Source organism: Ranitomeya variabilis, chromosome 5, assembly GCF_051348905.1.
Source record: "Ranitomeya variabilis isolate aRanVar5 chromosome 5, aRanVar5.hap1, whole genome shotgun sequence".
Classification (NCBI taxonomy): Eukaryota; Metazoa; Chordata; class Amphibia; order Anura; family Dendrobatidae; genus Ranitomeya; species Ranitomeya variabilis.
In genome coordinates this window covers 270,711,208-270,733,668 of record NC_135236.1, presented here as the reverse complement: position 1 = coordinate 270,733,668, position 22,461 = coordinate 270,711,208, and the positions used below count along the sequence as shown (strand labels likewise).

At 42.4% G+C, this 22,461-nt stretch overlaps 1 protein-coding gene across 9 annotated transcripts in view; it reads left to right on the top strand.

The window, feature by feature from the left end:
* Positions 1 to 22,461, top strand: part of SHANK3 (SH3 and multiple ankyrin repeat domains 3) — a 521,647-nt gene that overhangs the window by 352,013 nt on the left and 147,173 nt on the right. The gene's annotated exons all lie outside the window — the stretch shown is intronic.

The window sequence follows — 22,461 nt, the reverse complement described above, 5'->3', positions numbered from 1 at the left end:
ATAACACAGCCGCGTGCTCTCTGATGTTTTACTATGGGGCAGTGCTGATCTGCAATTTATTTTCTAATGAGAAAACAATGGCAGCACGCACGGGTGCATCCGATGGTTGGACCATGCACACCCATACAAGTCTATGGGTGCGTGTGAAACATCGGACTGTACTCGGCTGTCATCCGAGTGCAGGCTGACTACTGCGGACACAGAGAATGGAGAAGATGGAGAAATTGTGTTCTCCATCTGCTCCACACCGGTGAGGCGATCCTGGCATGCGAGAGCATCAGATCACACTAAGCTGACACTGTCACGGTTTATTCCGAGTGACATAAGCATAAACTTCCCGATTCTCTTACGAGGTACAGTCCTAGTATGGGCTATATCACTGTATAGCTCCTTTACAATGCATTCTGGGGTGACAGGCTTCCTTTAATAATATATCCCTACCACATGTCTACATTGTGATCTCTGCCGAGTCGACCAATGGGATCTAAGGATCGCAAAAACAAAGGGGCAGCAGCAGCCCTTGTTGGAGTGCCCCGGCCTGTTCATATACTACCAGACACAGCAAAATATGTGCTAATTGCAAAATGACAATCTGAGCAATGTGTCTGGTGTTGCAGCTCAGCCACTCTCCATTTCAGGTGAGTCTGACAGCAGGTTCATGCTGCTCATTGTCCCTGACTGTATGTCCATGTTACTTGCTCAGCAATATTTAGTAGTGTGACCCGAGTGCTATGAGACATGTACCCATGAGCTGTAGCGCCCCCTACCTCCTACTACTGACTATCTGCTTTCTTCCTGTACTGTACATAAGGATAGAGCAGAATACAGGAGGCGTTGTTGCTCCTCAGGATTGAGGACTCCGCAGCACAAATAAGTCAGGCTGGTGATTTTATGTGAACTAATAAATATTGCAAAGTAATTAACACAGCGCTGAAATCTATCAGTGATGGGGCAGCGTCCACCTGGTGCTATACCAGCCACAATGCACAGGTTACAGCTGCCAGGTCACACATTTACAGCACAGGTGAGGAATACGCCATTAAGGGGGTTTTCCAGGCTAATTTTCATCCGGCGCGGCAGCATGCCGAGTCCTAACAGTGCAGAACATGTTCTGGGTCTGCTCTGCTTGCTGGATGGAGCAGTCTTCGCTTCGCCACTCTCATGCCATTTTCATAACTGCAGTCAAGTGCTGCCGAGCATCTTTTCCTGATTCTCTCAATATTTATTGAAGAAACTAGTCAGCATTGAGAGAAGTGAGAAAAAAATCTAGTTAGAACGTGAGTGCAAGTATTCAGTCCACTCAGAAAGCAGAGCAGTGTCTATCTATCTATCTATCTATCTATCTATCTATCTATCTATCTATCTATCTATCTATCTATCTATCTATCTATCTTGTTAAATATTGGGCATGTTACAGTGCCTTATGAAAATTAGCCCTGGCCTGGAAAACCCTTTTCATGCAAAAAACATTTAAAGGGGTTGTCCAGTGATAACTTATTAATCGGTGGGAGTCCGACTGCTGAGACCCTCGCCATGGAGCGGCAGTGCTCATGCTTGACCTGCGGTCCATTCATTCCCTATGGGGTTGACGAGCACAGTGCTCTGATTTTTGCAGCCCCCTCATAGACATGGAGAATGAGTGAGAATGACAGTGAGGCATCTGACTTGCTGTTCCATCTTGTAACGGGAATAAAACTTCCCAGCAGTCTTAATAACATGATTTCTTTTGAAGCATTGAGGTATAAATGATCATTTATCCCAAATTATATTGGGTTATTATTAGTGATGAGCGAATGTGCATGCTCGGGTGGTCTCCGAGTATTTGGGCGTGCTCGTAGATTATGTTTGTGTCCCCGCAGCTGCATGATTTGCAGCTGCTAGACAGCCTGAGCACATGCAGGGATTGCCTGTTTGTTAGGGAATTCCCACATGTATTCAGGCTGTCTAGCAGCAGCAAATAATGCAGCTGCAGGGACACAAACATAATCTGCGAGCATGCCCAAATACTCGGAAAATACCCGAGCTTGCTCGGAAAACTCGAGTAAAGAGCACACTCACTCATCACTAGTTATTATAAGATACAGACGTGAAACATACTAAAGCTTTTGAGTTATTCATTCTTACATTTGCAGCCTACCCAATGTTAAAGGGGTGTAAGGAGTAATGAAATATCTAACACAAATATTGAAGGTTATTAAGAAGCAGAGATTAGCAAGCTTTAAAAATGTACCAAACTAGATCAGTAAATGGATGTTTGTTTATTTCCCTCCATCACCATCATTTTCATCATTTAGTTTTTCTCTTCATGAAGTGCATCCTTCTTGTCTATTCCCTGCATTGCTATTTAGTTTTTATTGAAATTCCGAAACTTTTAGGAAGAACACATAAGATGGAGATCCCACCCTGTGCATGTGAATTTTGCATATTGCTTGGGTTTCCATAGCACGTGCTATAGACGGCAATGTGTTGCTGTGTTCACCCTGCAGTGTCTCACAGATCTGAACTCTGCTAGAACAAAGTGCCAGATACTTTTTCTGGACAATCCTATGAATGACAATTACATTTATTAGGCTAGTTTCACACTAGCGTTTGGAGGAGCTGCGGAGGGCTGCGGACTTCGTCCGTGAAGCCCCGCCCTCGGCCGCTAGCTCCGCCTACGACTGCATGCGGCCGGTGTACCTATCTTAAACATTAGGTACGCAAGTTGTGCGGCTGTGTGCGGATGCTTCCGCCTTCGTCGTTTTGACCATGCGGAGAAAAAAAAAATTGCTTCAAGCTGCGTCCTACTCTGGTGGCCGTATCGTCAAAACGACGCATGCGGAAGCATCCGCATACAGCCCCACGACCTGCGTACCTAATGTTAAAGATAGGTACGCCGGCCGCATGCAGAAGTAGGCGGAGCTAGCGGCGGAGGTGCGGCCGAGGGCGGGGCTTCACGGAGGAAGTCCGCAGCCGCCCGCAGCGCTAATGTGAAACCGGCCTTAGCTGCCCTTGTGTTTGTCTGAAAAATATCAGAGCGTAGGTGACATAAGACATAACTGTAAAAAAAGATATAGACTGCACATCCAGATATTATTTATTGATTAATAATATCAAACTAAACGTGAGGTTCTTAGTTAACATTTTGATCAGAGTGTATAAGTACACTGCGAGGTCCTGGCAATCCTCTAAGGCTACTTTCACACTTCCGTCTTTTTTCATCCGTCGTTATGGGCAAAAAACGGATCCTGCAAATGTGCTAGCAGGATGCGTTTTTTGCCCATAGACTTGTATTAGCGTCGGATCGCGACTGATGGGCACACATCGCATCCGTCTTGCGACGGATCCGTCGTGTTTTGGCGGACACGACGCACAAAAAAGTTCAATGTAACGTTTTTTGTGCAACGTGTCCGCCATTTTCGACCGTGAATGCGTGGCCGAAACTCCACCCCCTCCTCCCCGCTCATCACAATGGGCAGCGGATGCGTTGTAAAACTGCATCCACTGCCCACGCTGTGCTAAATTTAGCACAACGTCCGTCGGGCCGACGGTTTGCAACGGCCCCGTACCGACGGATGTGTGGAAGTAGCCTAAGTGGGTCCCTAATCTGTCAGGCGTTGTGCCTTGTGACACTGAACCAGCTGGAGCAGAGACACACAGCACCCATACTTAAGGAAAAGCCACCATAATATTGGCATGTGCGTTCCCTGTTTTTTTTCTATAGTTATGTAGTTGACAAAAGATTGCTCTTAGTGGGAAAAAAAGAAAATCTAGTAATTATGATACATTTTAATGGCTAACAACAATAAAATAAATTATGTTACAAAGCAAGCTTTCAAGACTCCTTAGGTCTCTTCTTCAGGCATGGTACCTAAGCAGATATAGCTACCAGCTGCTGATGCTCCACAGGCTTGTTATACCCGCAGGTGGCGCACATGGTTCATGGATCCACTGTGCCACAGACTCGGACTGAGGCTAGGTTCACATTGCGTTAAAGCAGCCCGTTCAACACATGCGTTAAACGGGCTGCGTTAATGCAAGTGCCGACATGTCATAACGCTAGCACAGATAGAGCTAGCAGATGCTCTACCTGCGCTAGCAGTGACGGACCTGGAAACACTGCAGCCCGCGACCCAGGGTCCGTCACTCAATAACGGCACATCTCTAGCGCACGCCCATTTTGGGCATGCGCTAGCGAAGTGCCCGAAATAGAGCTCAATGGCAGTCTTAACGGACTGCGTTACACCGCGTTGTGCCGCGGTGTAACGCAGTCCGTCTAACGGACTGCCTGGACGTAATGTGAACCCAGCTTTACTTAGGATGGGCGTAACTAAGCGGCTACCTGGTGTTCACTGGAGCTTCTGATGGTGGAGTCAGGTTTGAGCTGCAGGTATCTGCTAGGTACCTTTCCTAGGCAGTACCCTTTACTGCAGCTGCTGAACACAGTGTCAGATACACAGACACTAGGTTCTGGATCCTCTGTAGAAAGGTTACAGACACGGACTCGGGCTTTGTTCAGACTACCAGGTTCAGGATCCACTGATAGAACAGTTACTGACAAGGAATCTCAGACAGGGCCGATTCAGAGACTGATAGGACAGTCTGGATACACGGAACACTCAGACAGGCAAACGTTCAGACACACGGGTCTCAGATACTGATTCAGGTACTAGCCGCATGTGGACTGGGGGACGAGGTTCAGGCACTGGCCGCATGGGGATTAGGGGCTCGGGTTTCAGGCATTGGCTACACACGGACCAGGGGATGTGGATCAGGTCATGGTCGCACTAGGCCTAGGGACTACAGGTTTAGGACTAGCCAGGGACTTCAGTTTCAGCCACTCGCCACACCAGGACCAGGTGACCTAGCAACTCTCTACTAATGAAATTCGTAACAAGGGGCCCCTCCCTTTAGAAGAGTTTGCCTTTTTAACAAGATGCCTCCCAGCTATTGGCTGGGGGCCATCTTGCAGGTGCGTGTGCTAGCCCTTTAAGAAAAGGGTAGCACGCACACTAGGTGTGCCTCCAGGAGCTACACCAGGATGCAGGGAGCACGCCCAGGGACACGCCGAGCGACGGCGTTACAATGCTGGAATAAAACCAGCAGTAAATGCATGTGATATACAGATAATTCTGCAGTGCTGATGATCAAGGAGATATTCAATGGAGGTGATGTTCAACAAAGAGCAATTTTATTAATCTATGCATTTCAGAGTTGGACAAACTCCTTCATCAGGAAAAAACTATTGCCTCCCTTTCTTCTATTGCCTCCAAATATGTTTTAGACAGCCTCTATCCATGTACTCTTATAAGTCATATACATGCGTCGGGGATGTGAGTAGGCAAATTACCTCTCTTGTAGTCCAAAAGTATCTTGCAAGAACCTCCTAAAATATTTAGCTGCTTTATAAGTCAATGCCCGACCCTTTAAGCTGCTCTGCTGGAAACTCATCTACAAGCAGCCTGTTTTAGGATGTTGGCCCCTCATCAGTGTACAGCAGAGCCTGACTCAGTGCAATACCGTTGAGGCAACGTGGGGATGTACTGGTTCTCTTTAAAGAGACCAACTGAGTATGGAGTCTTGCAGACAATGCTCCTTTGGGAGACTAGTATGCAAATTAGCTCTGTCGTAGAAATCCCACTATATTAGCCAGAGAATAGGGATGCTGGAAAAAGCAACCCAGATAATTCATTGCTTTTAACAGATGAGGTGACATATTTATATAAAAAAGCAGGAGCAGCACCAGGGTAAGGTGGGTGGAGGCAGCACGCCAAGCAATGTGGCAAAAACCGGTGGTTTATTAGTCCATAGAGATGGACTTATAACCTTGAGACTATTGATACTGTTCAACAATTTTGGTTCTCAAGTGCTCAGACAAGTCTCCTCTTTTTGTTCTCCATGCTTAATATGGCACACACAGACAGAATGCAAAGATTGAGTCACCTTTCCCCTTTTTATCTGGTTGCAGGTGTGATTTTGATATTGCCCTCACCTGTTAAGGTACCTTCACACTAAACGATATCGCTAGCGATCCGTGACGTTGCAGCGTCCTGGATAGCGATATTGTTTAGTTTGACACGCAGCAGCGATCAGGATCCTGCTGTGATATCGCTGGTCGTTGAACAAAGTTCAGAACTTTATTTGGTCGTCAGACCGGCGTGTATCGTCGTGTTTGACACCAAAAGCAACGATACCAGCGATGTTTTACACTGGTAACCAGGGTAAACATCGGGTTACTAAGCGCAGGGCCGCGCTTAGTAACCCGATGTTTACCCTGGTTACCAGTGTAAAATGTAAAAAAAACAAACAGTACATACTCACCTTCGCATCCCCCGGCGTCCGCTTCCCACACTGACTGAGCTCCGTAAAGTGAAAGTGAAAGTACAGGACAGCGGTGACGTCACCGCTCTGCTGTTAGGGCCGGCGCTCAGTCAGTGCAGGAAGCGGACGCCGGGGGACGCGAATGTAAGTATGTACTGTTTGTTTTTTTTACATTTTACACTGGTATCCAGGGTAAACATCGGGTTACTAAGCGCGGCCCTGCGCTTAGCAACCCGATGTTTACCCTGGTTACCCGGGGGCCTCGGCATCGTTGGTCGCTGGAGAGCGGTCTGTGTGACAGCTCTCCAGCGATCAAACAGCGACGCTGCAGCGATCGGCATCGTTGTCTGTATCGCTGCAGCGTCGCTTAATGTGAAGGTACCTTTACTCGCCACTGGTGAGTTTGAATGAGCATCACATGCTTGAAACAAGGTTGTTTACCCACAATTTTGGAAAGGTGCCAACAATTTTGTTAGACTCAGTTTTGGGGTTTAGTGTGAAATTATGTCCAATTTGCCTTTTTATTCTCTTGTTTTTTTTGTGTTGTTCCAATGCACACAAAGGAAATAAAAGTGTTGTAACAATGCTATTCACTTGGGAACGATCTGAGGTATCACAGGAACCATTTCTATTTAAAGTCCGGCTGGTTTATTTCAGTCCTCATAAACCACATCACAGGAAACTTAAATGCAGCCTTTGTCCGGCAAAAAGTAAAACATAAAGCAGCAAGTCCATACAATAGTTCTGGTTATCCCACAGGGGATAGAGTCCAGCTTCTTAGTCCTTTAGCAAAGGCACTCAATCCAGATATCTGCAACCTTCACACACACTTAGCCATGTGGGAGACAAACAGCTCTCAATTTACAAAGTGAACCACACCTAGGGGTGGAGATATGGTGAGCAACTCTCCCAACTCTTGAGCCACTCATAATCCATGTGTCATGGCCGATTAACCCCTTTTAGTCCTATATGTACTAAAGCGTTACTCCAAGTTTATCTTTCAACCACTAGGTGTCCGACAGCCACCTTATAGTGTATAACAAAACATGTGCAATTGCAATATTTTTCCGGGAGAAATGCTTCTGGAATTTTCTGGAACAATTTCAAGGACGCCACCACTTTTGGCCATTTGGCCATGACTATATATATATATATATATATATATATATATATATATATATATATATATATATATATATATATATATATATATATATATATATATACATGTGTGTGTATATATATATATATATATATATATATATATATATATATATATATATATATATATATATGTATGTGTGTGTATATATATATATATATATATATATATATATATGTATATACAGTACAGACCAAAAGTTTGGATACACCTTCTCTTTTAAAGATTTTTCTGTATTTTCATGACTATGAAAATTGTAAATTCACACTGAAGGCATCAAAACTATGAATTAACACATGTGGAATTATATGCTTAAGAAAAAAGTGTGAAACAACTGAAAATATGTCTTATATTCTAGGTTCTTCAAAGTAGCCACCTTTTGCTTTGATGACTGCTTTGCACACTCTTGGCATTCTCTTGATGAGCTTCAAGAGGTAGTCACCGGGAATGGTTTTCAATTCACAGGTGTGTCCTGTCAGGTTTAATAAGTGGGATTTCTTGCCTTATAAATGGTGTTGGGACCATCAGTTGTGTTGAGCAGAAGTCTGGTGGATACACAGCTGATAGTCCTACTGAATAGATGGTTAGAATTTGTATTATGGCAAGAAAAAAGCAGCTAAGTAAAGAAAAACGAGTGCCCATCATTACTTTAAGAAATGAAGGTCAGTCAGTCCAAAAAATTGGGAAAACTTTTAAAGTGTCCCCAAGTGCAGTTGCAAAAACCATCAAGCGCTGGAAAGAAACTGGCTCACATGAGGACCGCCCAAGGAAAGGAAGAACAAGAGTCACCTCTGCTTTTGGGGATAAGTTTATCCGAGTCACCAGCCTCAGAAATCACAGGTTAACAGCAGCTCAGATTAGAGACCAGGTCAATGCCACACAGAGTTCTAGCAGCGCACACATCTCTACAACAATTGTTAAGAGGAGGCTTTGTGCAGCAGGCCTTCATGGTAAAATAGCTGCTAGGAAAGCACTGCTAAGGACAGGCAACAAGCAGAAGAGACTTGTTTGGCCTAAAGAACACAAGGAATGGACATTAGACCAGTGGAAATCTGTGCTTTGGTCTGATGAGTCCAAATTAAAGATCTTTGGTCCCAACCACCGTGTCTTTGTGCGACGCAGAAAAGGTGAACAGATGGACTCTACATGCCTGGTTTCCACCGTGAAGCATGGAGGAGGAGGTGTGATGGTGTGGGGGTGCTTTGCTGGTGACACTGTTGGGGATTTATTCAAAATTGAAGGCATACTGAACCAGTATGGCTACCACAGCATCTTTCAGCGGCATGCTATTCCATCCAGTTTGCGTTTAGTTGGATTATCATTTATTTTTCAACAGGACAATGACCCCAAACACAACTCCAGGCTGTGTAAGGGATATTTGACCAAGAAGGAGAGTGATGGGATGCTACGCCAGATGACCTGGCCTCCACAGTCACCAGACCTGAACCCAATCAAGATGGTTTGGGGTGAGCTGGACCGCAGAGTGAAGTCAAAAGGGCCAACAAGTGCTAAGCATCTCTGGGAACTCCTTCAAGATTGTTGGAAGACCATTCCCAGTGACTACCTCTTGAAGCTCATCAATAGAATGCCAAGAGTGTGCAAAGCAGTCATCAAAGCAAAAGGTGGCTAATTTGAAGAACGTAGATTATAAGACATATTTTCAGTTGTTTCACACTTTTTTGTAAAATGCATGTATTATATATACCGTAGTCATTACAAACAGAGTGATCTATTTGAAGTGTTTATTTCTGTTAATGTTGATGATTATGGCTTACAGCCAATGAAAACCCAAAAATCATTATCGAAGTAAATTAGAATAATTAACAAAAAAACCTGCAAAGGCTTCCTAAGCGGTCACAAAGGTCCCTTAGTCCGTTTCAGTAGGCTCCACAATCATGGGGAAGACTGCTGACTTGACAGATGTCCAGAAGGCAGTCATTGACACACTCCACAAGGAGGGTAAGCCACAATTAATCATTGCTAAAGAAGCTGTCTGTTCACAGAGTGCTGTATCCAAGCATATTAATGGAAAGTTGAGTGGAAGGAAAAAGTGCACAAGCAACCGGCATAACCGCAGCCTTGAAAGGATTGTTAAGAAAAGGCCATTCAAAAATTTGGGGGGAGACTGACAAGGAATGGACTGCTGCTGGAGTCATTGCTTCAAGAGCTACCACACACAGACATATCCAGGACATGGACTATAAGTGTCGCATTCCTTGTGTCAAGCCACTCATGACCAATAGACCACGCCAGAAGCGTCTTACCGGGGCCAATGAGAAAAAGAACTGGACTGTTGCTCAGTGGTCCAAGGTGTTGTTTTCAGATGAAAGTAAATTTTGCATTTCATTTGGAAATCAAGGTCCCAGAGTCTGGAGGAAGAGTGGAGAGGCACACAATCCAAGTGGCTTGAGGTCTAGTGTGAAGTTTCCACAATCAGTGATGGTTTGGGGAGCCATGTCATCTGCTGGTGTTGGTCCACTGTGTTTCATCAAGACCAAAGTCAGCGCAGCCGCCTACCAGGAAATTTTAGAGCACTTCATGCTTCCCTCTGCCGACAAGCTTTTTGGAGATAGAAATTTCATTCTCCAGCAGGACTTGGCACCTTGACACTTGGCCAATACCTGGTTTAAAAACAACTGTATCACTGTGCTTGATTGGCCAGCAAACTCACCTGACAATCCCATAGAGAATCTATGAGGTATTGTCAAGAGGAAGATGAGAGACACCAGACCTAACAATGCAGATGAGCTGAAGGCTGCTATCAAGGCAACCTGGGCTTCCATAACACCTCAGCATTGCCACAGACTGATGGCCTTCATACCACGCCGCATTGATGCAGTAATTGATGCAAAGGAGCCCCAACCAATTATTGAGTGTATTTACTGAACATACATTTCAGTAGGCCAACATTTCGGATTTGAAAATCATTTTTCAAGCTGGTATTATAAAGTATTCTAATTTACTGGGATAATGACTTTTGGGTTTCATTGGCTTTAAGCCATAATCATCAACAGAAATGAACACTTTAAATAGATCACTCTGTAAGGACTTATAAATTAACTTTTTGATGATATTCTAATTTAGTGAGAAGCATTTGTGTGTGTATGTTGAAAGAAAATGAGCCAACCTCCCTGCTGATGCTGGAGCATTGGTATTACTGGAGATCACAATGCTAGTGGTGTGTTTGCAGAGGGCACATATCATACTTGTGTTCTTCTTGTAGTAAGTGGATATACGGAGGCTTTTTACAAGCTCCTTTATCTTTTAATAGTCTAGTACAATTCTCTAGTTTTACATTGTTATTTATGATTTTACAGATACAAGTGAAATAACAAGTAATCATTCTTGGCTGAAATCAGTATTGATGCAGTTTTTCTGTTGCTGCATACAAAGAAAGGCATAGAGTAAATCTGAATAATTCTCTGGGTTGTTTCAGGAATAGGCTTGTAAATAATTGAAATTGAATTTCCTTTTCAGTATTGGGGAAGCCAATATCCCGCACTTCTAGCTTCCCGTTCGCAGAAGCGTGTCATGCTGTGTTTTTCATTAGCATTCCTATGATAGGCTCAGCAGGACCTTCTGCTTGACACATGCAGGGGAAATTGTATACTCAATTAGCTAATACAATTGTACTCTATGTTAGGTTGATAAAGGCGCATGGAAGGCGTCTTGTTTCTAGGAATACCTGTAAGTTTAGCTGAAGTCCATTGTTGCGTAGTAAGGTTGGAACATTTATACTGATCAACCTTGATACTTTGATGAAGCACACCAAGAGCCCAGTATAACCTATCAGTGTAGGACGTGGCTAGAAAGATATTTAATGTGTTTTGCAGTCAGTTTTTAGAATGACCTCGACTGTCAAATATTGCTTTCATGAATTTTGACACGCATAAAATACCTGTTTTTTGACTGTTTCTTTGATCGGCAAGCATCAGCCCCAGTGTTATAAGATGCAGATCTTTTCTTGTGCTTGGTCAGTGTCACACTGCGCTCTTTCCCATGGTCAGTCAATAACTACTGAAGGATAAGCCATGAGGAAGACCTTTCACTAAGATAGGATTTGTGGTCGTTTCATTGTAAAATTAGCAGAGATGAAATACTACTAAAAAATATATTTTGGGTTCAATATTTTCTAACAGCAAAAAAAAACAAACAAAATCCTGGATATTGTCTTGGGAAATCCTGACTTGTGTCTTGCAGGGATTACCTCCATGTTGTCTTAATTACTTTCCTGTTAAGATATTTAAATATCGGACGAGTACATCCACTGTATTGATTTTATGAGAGAACAGCACCAGCTGTGCATGCTGATTGCCTTGATCTGCCTTACTGTAGGCGAAAGCTGCAAGTCATTGATGCCCTCTTATAAATGAGGAGAGTGTAGTACACCACCACCAAAACTAATAAAATGGAATCATTGTGTCTGTGCAGGCAGGACTGGACCCCCAGCTCCCACCCCCTACATAACAGTACACATGAAGCATTTCATCACTTACTTAACAAACTTCAAATGTTACTGTAGTCATATAAATGCATAGGCTGGATGCGATAAATGAGTATGCTGCCTCCCTAGTCTCTGCCTTCTCGACATTACTGCTGGATCCCCTTTCTCATTATTTATCTTTCAGCTTCTTGCTGCTTCCTTAGGCTTGCTGCTGTGTGAGCATGTATCCCTGGCTCATAGGGACCCTAATGCAAGATGTCAGGTGTTATGATCCTTAGTGGTTGAGGATCACAAATTACTCCAGCTAAGTAACAAACATAGGACAAGCTCTAGGGAGGTGGCAAACTGGACTGACCGCAAATCTGAATCTATCCAAACACACTAGAAGTAGCCAGTGAACGTGCCTAAAAATCCTAGACGTCTCGAGCCAGCCTGAGGAACTAACTACCCCTAGAGAGAAAGAAAGACCTCTCTTGCCTCCAGAGAAATAATCCCCAAAGATATAGAAGCCCCCAACAAATAATAACGGTGAGGTAAGAGGAAGGCACATGCACAGGGGTGAAAACAGATTCAGCAAATAAGCCCACTAATACTAGATAGCAGAGAATAGAAAAGGGGTCTATGCGGTCAGTAAAAAACCCTTACAAAATATCCACACTGAGATTTCAAGAACCCCCGCACCAACTAACGGTGTGGGGGGAGAAACTCAGTCCCCTAGAGCAACCAGCAAGCGAGGAAATCACATTTTAGCAAGCTGGACAAGAAACATGATGAATGCTGATAATCAAAAATGAACAAACAAAAACTTAGCTTGTCTTGGAGAGACTGGGAGCAAGGTAGTCACAAGGAATCTGAAGAGCACTGAATACATTGATAGCAGGCAAGGAACTGAGTATCCAGGTGAGCTAAATAGGAAACCAACCAAGGATAACGAACCAGCTGATGCTGCCAACCTGCAGAAAGACAACACTACACAGTACCGCTTGTGACCACTAGAGGGAGCCCCAAAATAGAGTTCACAACAGTCAGGTTACCGAAAGGGTTTCTCAGGACAGAAACAGTCTGATGCAAATTCCCCTCTGTGGGGAACTGTAACTCCCAGCATTCCCTGACAGGATTTGCAAGCATCCCATCCAGCGGCCAGAGACTACTGACCTGGTTGATCGATCTGAGCCCCGCAAATTGATCTGCCCAAATCTATTGAAACTGAAATTCTGTCAATGTCCCCAGATTTTGCACAGTATTTCTGTTGCTGTGATCTATATATTTACATCCTAATCTATTGAAAGCCTACTTTCTGATAACAGAAGCATAAAACAGCGCAGAAAGCCTGCGTGCCAAAACTTTGCTATTTTATGCTTCTATGCCAATGTTTTTTTTCCAACTTTGCCAGTGCTGTGTAATTTGTTGCACATTCACAGAACTAACACACTGAAGCTCCATTTGATATTTGTGTTACAGTGTTGTAAATAAGTCTTTGCTCCTCTGCAAATTCTTCCATTTTTACTTATTGTCAAACTTGAATGTTTCACATAAGCTGATTCTTAGTGTACAATAAAGACAATACAGTACAAGTAAGCACAAAATACAGCTTTTAAATTATCATTCCTATTAAAAATACCGATTAATTCAATACTTGTATCATCAGGGTGAAAAATTAAATACCCCCTTCAAACCTTATAGCTTGGTTGTGCCACCCTTGGCAGCAATCACTGCAATCAAACATTTGCAATAACTTGTGATGAGGAGTTATTTCAGCCCACTCTACTTGGCAGAATTTTTTTTTTAACATAGAATGGATTTATGATTTCATGAATTATGACAAGTCACCCAGATCCTGCAGAAGCAAAGGACCCCCACCTTCTGACTGTTGCCACCATGTTTGATTGCTGGTGTGATATTCTTATGGTAAAATACTATGTTAGTTTTACACCAGATGTTACAAGGCTCATGTCTTCCACAAAAGTTCTATCAATGATTCATTGGTCTACAGAATATTATTCCAAAAGTTTTGTGAGTCATCTACTTTAGATGTTTTTTGACAAATGTGAGACAAACCTTTATAAAGAACTTTTTTTTTCAAAAGTGGCTACAAGTTTCCCTTGGATTCCATTTTTGTCCAATAACTCTCTTATTGTGAAATTTACTGTGTCAAGCAAGATCTGCGGTTCTTTTGATGTTCATCTGGTTTCTTTTGTGACCTATTTGATGACTCGTTAATTCTGACCACTACTGGTAAAGTTTACAATTTTTCCATTGATGGCTAATGGTTTTTACTGTAATTTGCTGGAATCCCTGAGCCTTATCAATTGGTTTGTAACAGTTCCAACCATCTGTATGTGAATCTCTTCAGAACATTGCCTCACATGGGACTTTTGGAGACCTTCTAGGCTTTTCACATTGTCAGACAGTTTCTAGTTAATTGATATTTAGATGCAACAGATCTGGCAGTCATCATGGCTGGTCTGGTTATTGCAACTAAGTCCAATTTAATAGGTCCGTTAGTTTTTCACATAGAGCCCAGTAGGGCTGAACAGAATTTTTCTCTCAATATATTAATTATTTAAACTGGCATTTTTGTTTTTGCTTGGGTTCTCCATGTCTAATATTTAAAGTAATGTGATCGTCTGAAACTTTCGAGTATGGCAAATATGCAAAAACATAAGAAATACTTTTTCTAAGCACTGTATTCTTCTGTAATTTTACACTTGAAACCATGGTATTTCTTTTTTTTCTGCTATTTTTACATTTACATTTTGTCTCTTTTTCACACTTACTGCTTTTGAATCGCTCTCTTCCCAACCACACTGTGATTTCTCTCAATTCCTTAGCTGCAGTTGTTGTTTCTGATTTTTAGTTGCTAAACCTTTGTAGACTTTCAAGCTAAGGGAATCTAGTGAAGAAAATGGCATAGGACATGACCTTTGAAACTCATCAAAAATTTGCCAACTATTTGAAGCTGGGTCTTATGCATATGAAACACTGAGATAATCAATATCCAAGTGAAAGGAAGGGCAGTCATGAAAAAGATTGACTTTTTTGAACCCTTTAATAATTTTCCAATACATATCCATTCATTTAGTTATACTGACACAGATAATACATTTGTGGTGGTCAACTTGAAACATGGTTGCATCAAACTCCCGAAACTGCATGAGGTATAGCCATTTTCGGGACACTTACACATATGGCTCTTTTGTATTTTCACTGTGTGTTTCTTATGTGTTGCTTAAAACATTTTCTGAACAAAAAGATAAAACCTTCTTCAATGTCTGCTTTTCGACTATTAAGGCTATGTGTACACATTGCGTTTTTTTCGCGGTGAAAACGCTCACAAAACGCATCCCATTATTTTTAATGAAATTCCGCATTGTTGTGCCCATGCTGCATTTTTTTCCGCAAAGAAAAACGCATTACGGAAAAAACGCAGCATGTTCATTAATTTTGCGGAATTTCGGCGATTTTGCCGCTCTATAATTGTATTGGGACGCTCCGGAAAAAACGCGAGAAAAACGTGAAAACAATGCGAGCGGATTTCCTGCGAAAGGAGTCGGTTTTGCTCAGGAAAATTCTGCAAACATTCTACAACGTGGGCACATAGCCTAAGGGAATCTGTCCACAGGTTTTTGCCACCTGATCTGAGAGGTGCATAATGTGGAGCCACACGCTGATTCCAGGGATGTATTACTTACTAGACTGGTTACTGTAGTATTGGTAAAACTTCTGTTATATCAGCAGAAGATTATCAATGGAGAACTAGTAAACCTGCTACTATGTAGTCCTCCATATTCATGAACTCTGTATAACCCTGCCCCCACCACTGATTGGCAGCTTTTGGTGTATATACAGTGTACACAGAAAGCTTCTAATCAGTGGTGTTGGCAGGGTTATAAAGATCTCAGCATTCAGAGAACTGCTAGATCTGCAGCAGATAAAACAGATTTTATCAAAACTGTAGCAAGCAGTCCATTAAGTGATACATCACTGGAATCTTGGTCTTTGCTCCTACATGATGCTGTATAGAAACAACCTGGTGACAGATTTCCTTTAACACACCCTCCTCAAATGATCGAAGAGTCCACAACACATTGGCCGCATTCCCATCATTGTTTACCCAGGTGAACCTCGTTACATATTGTTATATCTGTGTCCTGTTTTGTTGAATGTGACTGAGTTGCATCTATCTGTAGTACCAGGCACAGCATGAGCCTTTCAATCTATTAATCTGTTGACATGCTGGAAGTCAGACCCCTACCTAATATTGATGACCTATCTTATAAATTGTTTTGAAAGAGATACTTGGCGCTCATAAAATATGTTCAACAGAAGTACTTTATTAAACGTGGAATATCCAGAAAAGAATAAGATGTTTCGGTCAACAAGACCTTCATTAGTCCTCACGATGATGAGAAACTGCATGCGGCTGAAAGGAAGTCTGCGGCATCCACCGCTTAGACTTGAAGAGCTTTATGTCTAAGCCAGAGGCGTAGCTAGGGTTTTGGTTCAGGGGGAGCAAAGCTTCTGAGTGGGCCCCTAACCAGGTAACCTTGATTACAACTCGATGACGCACCCTAATAGTGGAGGAGACCCTCAGCAGATGACCGCGCTGTTACTGAAGATAATCTTTATATAAAGACCAACATGGATATTACTGCCATATGGTCTGTGGTAGATACCAGTCCTACAGAACATATAAGAGATCACAGCACAGTTATAGATGGTGACTTATTGCTGACATTCTTTCTGAAGGAATCGTTCATTTTTCCCGTCTTTTCCATCTGGCCCAGACCGACATGACAACTTCTTCCAGCCACGACTCGGCTGCAGAGAATACAACCAAGACACGTTTCAGTTCTCATATTCCAGCCCCATCACCATCTATTCCCAACCTGCACAAACTGCTCATCCTGCTGATACCCCATTACTGAGCCGCTGCTGCCATAGGTGTCCCTATTACCGCCCCTGATACCCCAATACTGAGCCGCTGCTGCCATATGTGTCCCTATTACTGCCCCTGCAGTGTGGTTCTCCATGCCCTCTAAATTCTAAAGCAACCCTCTATAATATAGTAATGCCGGATGCAAGTGCCCTAGAAAACACTGCCCATATTTTGCCCCCTAGAAAGTAATATTGTCCTGTTTGCCCCTTTGACAGTCACAGTAACTTGAGTTCCCCTATAACAATAAATGCCCACTTTACATTTAATAATGTCACGAGTCTCCCCCCAGTACAGCTCATCTACACACAGTATGATGCTCTCTTATACACAGTATAATGCCCCCTCACTGTATAGTACCACCCACACAGTATACTGACTCTTTAATAGCCTCCAAACTGTTTGATGACTCCAACACTGTATGATTTCCCCTTCACGGTAATCCCCACACTGTATGATCACCCTATAGATACCCTCAATATAGTATAATGTGCCAGATAATCCTCCATATAGCACAAGGCAGCACCCCCATAGGCAGACCCTGTAGTATAAGACAGCACCCCTATAGGCAGACCCTGTAGTATAAGGTAGCACCCCATAGGCAGACCCTGTAGTATAAGACAACACCGCTATAGGCAGACCTTGTAGTATAAGGCAGAACCCCATAGGCAGACCCTGTAGTATAAGACAGTACCCCTATAGGCAGACCCTGTAGTATAAGACAGTACCCCCATAGGCAGATCCTGTAGCATAAAGCAGCACCCCCATAGGCAGACCCTGCAGTATAAGGCAGCACTCCCATAGGCAGACCCTTTAGTATAAGACAGTACCCCTATAGGCAGACCCTGTAGTATAAGGCAGCACCCCATAGGCAGACCCTGTAGCATAAGACAGTACCCCCATAGGCATATCCTGTAGTATAAAGCAGCACCCCCATAGGCAGACCCTGTAGTATAAGACAGTAGCCCTATAGGCAGATCCTGTAGTATAAGACAGTACCCCCATAGGCAGACCCTGTAGTATAAAGCAGCATCCCCATAGGCAGACCCTGCAGTATAAGGCAGCACCCCCATAGGCAGACCCTGTAGTATAAGACAGTACCCCTATAGGCAGACCCTGTAGTATAAGACAGTACCCCCATAGGCAGACCCTGTAGTATAAGGCAGCCCCCATAAAAAACACAATAAATAAATACTCACCTCTCTTCCTCCTTGTTGCAGCAGTGCTTCGAGGTCCCTCTCATCTCCTGACAGTGGGCGCCGGGCAGTGATGTCATCGCGGCCGCTGTCAGTGTTGGCGTTGGCGACGTCAGACGCTGACGGGGATGATGGGAGCTGTAGACGCCGATACAGCTGACCTTGCGATGACTGGCGGGGAGCCCACTGCTGGCACCGGGCCCCCTGCCTGCTCAGGGGCCCCATAGCGGTAGAGTAGGGAGATCGATTCCCCCTGCTCTGCCGCAGAATGTAACTATCGGCGCGCTGCGTAGCTACTGGTCTAAGCGGTAGATGCTGCAGGTTTCCTTTCAGCGCTGCTGCATGCAGTTTCTCATCGTGAGGACTGATGAAGGTCTTGTTGACATAAACATCTTCTTTTATGAATATTCCACGTTTACAAAAGTAAAAAAGTACTCCTGTAGAACATATTTTATGAGTATCTCTTTCATATCATTGGATCAGAATCCTATTTCTGCACATTCGTATCCAGAAGTGCCGTGCTTTTTTTTTTTCCACTGCTATCTTAACAATTGTCCTCTGCATCGTCTTGGAAAAACCATTTTAACCTTCTAATTGACAAAGTCAGGCTATTTTTGCACTAGTCACAAAGGGAGGATGGATATGTACAAAACTTCTTTTAACATATACAGTTATATGCCAGCTTGTGGCCCTGTTACCAATTTACCGTACTTGTTTACATGTACTGTTAGCGGAGGAAGTTATCCAAACCTTATCAGAGAACCCATAATTGGAAGGAAAAATGGCAGAAATAGGCTCAAAAGATGAGCTGCGGGACTTTACTCTGTCCCGTGTGTATATCTGGTACCATGTCAGAGTTGTTAACCACTTATCATAGGGGTGTGGGGTGTCGGATCCCCACAATTTGATATTGATGGCTATCCTTGCGATCATTGTAGTGGAAAATCCCCGAAGAGTGAGCCATAGTGTGAACTATGAGGTTGCAACTTTTTTTTTATTGGAAGACCATATTATGCCTGTGTAACAGATGTTCTATACCTACTTTTTTTTATTTTTTACTTCCTCCAGGTCAGTGTGCTACTACTGTAGCTTTTTTTCTCTGCTATACTCAGTTCTTCGAGATTATTCTGTTCATCTGCGTGAACTGGAACATTTGCACCTGTTGTCTCACCTTGAAAAGCAGTGTCACACTGGTGAAAATGTGACAGCGTGAAGGCCCTGAATTTGCATATTTTGTTTTGTTTCTGTGTAGAAAACTTTTTAGAAATTACCTTTTTTCTTTTTGCAAAGTTGCACAATTTTCTTTTGTAACATTCAGTCAAGCATATTTCAACATTATGCAAGCGCGATGATGTCTGGGGTGTTTCTTTCGTTACCTTCTATCAGAGTTGTTAGAAGCCAAGCTAGCTGTGCATATATCAATGATGACACAAATATTGTTTGGTACCAGCACATGAACATTTAACAAAAGATTTGATAATTATTAATGATAGCAGAGGTTAATAATCATTTAACTTTGGGCATGTCTGATGACAAATCCATCAGTTTTAATTCATCATGATTGAATGTTCCAGATTGTTTTAGTATCATAGATGTAACTATTATAAATAATCATCGATTCCCTGGTTATACATCACTTTAAATGTGTTAAAAAAGCATAATACAATGATTTAACTTGAATCTGTGTTAGAATGACAAAATCAGGCAGTCTGAGCAACTTTGACTGAAAGGGTCTCGTATTTAAAAACCTGATAATCGTCTGGCGTTTTTTTGTGCATGTAGAGAATATACTGAGAATGGTGTGATTGGAGAAGAACATCTAGTGAAAGGGTATCCTATGGATATAATAATAATTAACAAATATTTATATAGTGACAGCATATTTTGTAGCACTTTAGAATTCAGAGAGGATATATACAAACAATATCAGACATTACAGAGTAACACATTGAATGAACAAGAGGAGTGATGCCTTTGCGCACAAGCTTACAATCTGAGGAAATAGAAGTGTCAAAAGGTAAAAAGTAATTGTATCGTATTGTCCAGTCATCATTATAATAAATAAGTGTATTTACGTAACAGTGCATGGACCAGTCATCAGAGAGTATCTGTATGTCACAAGTGTGTCACGCCAACCTGGGAGATCTGAGGGTAGAATATAACAACGTATTGTGAATCGTGGATCTTCCATTTATCCTGTGTATTTGGATCCCAAAAAATAAATGAATTTGGTTTCCTTTAGTTCTGAAGAGGTCAACAACCCTTTCTATGCTGGTCAGAAACATGTATTTCCATTTCATTTGCTTTTGATCTGGTCATTAACTCTTCCTATACAACCTAGCTAGACCCTCTCTGTCTTGCCGATGAAAGCTCTGCTTCCTTGCTCTTCGGAGATGCTGTGATGAATAGGAGTTCGTTGTCGCTGTTGGAGATTTATCTTCCTGTGCTGTGTGCTAATGTTAAGTAGTTGAAGTTTGGAGTTGAAGCTGTGATGTTCTTAAGGTTGCTGTTGTACGTGTGTTTATCTCCTGTTCCCTTTTCCCATTTAGTTTATTCCTCCCTGTGCCTATCCTCCTCCCTATTGTTGGTTAGTGCTTTTGTATGATAGAGATTTTCTTGTATTCCTGTTTTGTCTTTGTGTCTGGTTTACCTTTCATTTCTGGCCCATGCCCCATGAGGTGGTGGAAGGGACAGATTAGGGTTTTTTTTCAAGATCATAGTAAGGTTGGCGACTCGAACCTCTACCTTTAGGAAAATTTAGGAACAGAAAATGGGGAACAGTTTCGTTTGACAAGTGTTGATTGGTGAGGTGAAAGGCTTGCTTAAAAAGATGGATAAAACAGTGGGTACTCAGAATTAAACTGATTTTATGGAGTAGTGCATTCCAGAGAACTGGACCAGCATGAGTTTTGTCTTGGAGATGGCACAATGAGGTTTGGATTGTGGAGAATATTAATCTTCGATCTTAAGCAGAACCGAGAGTGTGGTAGATAGAGATGATATTTGTGGGTAAGTGTGATAAGTTTGTTTTATTCAACCGCAGATGGGCAAACAGTGCAATGACTGGCAAGGGGTGGAGGCACCGGTGTAGCATCTGGATAGAGTTATGAGCTTGACTGCTTTATTCAGGATAGATTAGAGAGAAGAGTTTAGTAGAAGGAGACTGATTAGTGGAGAATTGCAGTAGTCCAGATAAGAAAAAATTAGAGCAACAGTAATAGTTGTTGCCGTTTCAAAGGTAACAAAAGGGTGGATTCTCAAGATGTTTTTGAGGAAAAGGTGACATAAGCGAATAAGTAAATGTTGTAGGCAGTGTTGAAAAGATTTGAGACATAGACAGTTGAAACCAGAAGTTTACATACACTATATAAAAAGACACATCTGCATGTTTTTCTCAATATTTGAAATGAAAACAGAATAAACCTTTCCCGTTTTAGGTCAATTAGGATTACCATTATTATTAATATTTGTCAAATGCCAGAATAATGAGAGACAGAATGTTTTAAGGCATTTTTATTACTTACTGCAAAGTCAAAAGTTTACTTACACTAAGATTACTATGCCTTTAAACAATTCTGAACTGTCCATATGATGATGTCATGTGTTTGGAAGCTTCTGATAGTTTTGTTTTTGCAACATCTGAGTTAATTAGAGACACATCTGTGGATGTATTTTAATGCACACCTGAAATGCACTGCTTCTTTGTGTAGCATCATGGGAAAGTCTCAAGAAATCAGCCAAGATACCAGGAAGAGAATTGTGGACTTGCACAAGTGTGGCTCCTTTTTGGGTACAATTTCAAGATACCCGAAGGTGCCTCGTGCATCTGTACAAACAATTATACGCAAGTTCAAACAAGACGGGAATGTCCAGCCATCATACGCTCAGGAAGGAGACAGGTTCTGTGTCCCTGGCATTAACGTTCTTTGGTCCAATATGTGCATATCAACCCAAGGACAAAAATAAAGACCTTGTGAATATTGATAACGGAAGCTGGTAAGATTGTATCAATACCCACAATGAAATGAGTACTGTATCCACATGGGCTGAAAGCCCACTCTGCCAGGAAGAAGCCACTATTCCAAAACAAACATAAGAAATCCAGATTAAGGTTTGCAAATGCACACAGGAACAAAGACCTTAATTTTTGGAGATGTCCTGTGGTCTGATGAAACTAAAATTTGAACTTTTTGGGCATAATGACCATCGTCACGTTTGGAGGAAAAAGGAAGAATCTTGGAAACCTAAGAACACCATCCCAACTGTGAAACACGGGGGTGGCAGCATCATGTTGTGGGGTTGTTTTGCTGCAGGAGGGACTGGTGAACTTCACAAAATATATGGCATCATGAGAAAAGAAGATTATCTGGCAATACTGAAGCAAGATCTCATGATATGAGCCAGGAAGATAAAACTTGGGCGG